Source organism: Vitis vinifera, chromosome 10 (genome assembly GCF_030704535.1).
Source record: "Vitis vinifera cultivar Pinot Noir 40024 chromosome 10, ASM3070453v1".
Taxonomy (NCBI): Eukaryota; Viridiplantae; Streptophyta; class Magnoliopsida; order Vitales; family Vitaceae; genus Vitis; species Vitis vinifera.
In genome coordinates this window covers 5,367,074-5,368,926 of record NC_081814.1, presented here as the reverse complement: position 1 = coordinate 5,368,926, position 1,853 = coordinate 5,367,074, and positions in this window count along the sequence as shown.

The following is a 1,853-nucleotide window of genomic DNA, read 5'->3' as shown; positions in this document are numbered from 1 at the left end:
ATTTTGTGGAATATTGTCCTTAAAATTAAGGAGTTCAACAATAATTTCGTGTGACCCATAATGCATAAACGTATAACCTCCAAGTTGATGTACAAGATCTCTATAAGATTCATAATTTTGATTGTGAAATATGATCTCGACAATTATTTGGGACATTTTCTTACCAATATTTACCATATGTGCATGATCTTGAGCACAATTATATTAAAGTTTTGTCCTCATCATTATTTTTCTAAAATTTACGGACTCAAATGTTGACTATTATTAATTAAATTATGTTATTTTGTCAATTGATATTTAATTTCTGATTTTTGAATAATGACGTAATAACATTTGTTCTTATTAAAAGTGAAATAAAAAGCAATAAATCTAACATATTCCTCCTTTAATAATTTCTATATATATATATAAGAAAAATAATTTTAAATACCATAAACCTTGTTTCTCCTGTCTTATTTTCTTTGGGCCATCCCATTCAAGAATCTATTTGGGCCGTCAATTGAGTCAGAAAAAAGACCTCCAACCAACCGAAGAGGCATAACATAATCTTTGCTATGGGCCCAGATTAAACTAAGTGGCCTAGAGAAGTCATTAATAAAATTTGGAAGGCGAAATAGCATAAAAAAAGTGGTTCTTCAACCCTCATTCACCAAGGTGTGGAGGCCGTTATGTATGTATTTTGGATGTATGACCGTTATATGGGACAGGGAGAGGTCATGTGAAAGTACAGTTTGTCATCTTTTTGTTGGTTGTTTGGGTTATTTTTGAACAGTTTTAACGATAAAAATGGTTTTTCTAACGTTATCTGTCTGCAATAACATGTGCTGTTCCAGACCAAAATGTAGAGATCACGTGCATCAAGGTAACGCAGGGCTGGAGCTGGGTCCGTGACAAGTTCCTGGAGCCCTTGTCGGCTGGGTTTGAGGTTAAGTTTTCTGAAACTACGTATGTCTGGAGATTTAGTTCATTGGGCGGGAAGAAGGAGATACTAATGATCAGATGCTAGCTGTTGAGGCAGCTGGGCCGATCGTGTACTGCCTTCTGGGAAACGGACGAGGATAATGCCATCTAATACAAACAAAATCAGCAACATGTCACGTGCAGTTATATATGGATTCCATGTTCATCTTCACTTTCACGTACGTCCCCCACTCCCACCCCCACCCCCACCTCCACCCTTATCGTCTTTATTCCAGAAGGCTTGGAAAAGATTACTGGGTGGACGCTCTATTATTAATGCCCAATTGAAAATTGAAACGGCACCAAAACACATGGGTCAAAGGTGATGGGTTTCAGAAGTGATGATCCCATTCCTTTCCTGACTAGATATTGGAATCACTTCATGCATTACGTGGATTCCCAATACCCTCCATGACCTCAAGATGACACCTCATTTTTTGATCCCAAAAGCTAAATGTACATAGTGATATGCATCATTGCCCCATTGGAGCCTGGGGCCTGGGGCCCATAGAAGGAATTCAAATTTTGACTCCTCAGAATTCGACCTTTTTCGATTTAGGTTCAGTGCCTAAACTTTGAACGGACTGCTGGCACCGTTCATAGTGATATGCATCATTGCCCCATTGGAGCTGAAAATTTTCTCCTCTTAAGTTCCACTTCCACCAAGGGTCTGTGACTGAACTGGTTCTGAACTAATTTATTTATTAAAAAGGCGACACATGACTCATTACTATGATTCAAAGGAGTCTCCTCTCAAGCATTGAAAGGGCAGCCGATGCCAAATCAAGAAAGTGCCATTTCTCAATTGGTCCATTTTAGGGCAGGGTCATCAGCTAGTGGCCCCAGGAGCATGTGCTAGTGCCTCAACTAGTTATCCTTGAAACGAAGGCATT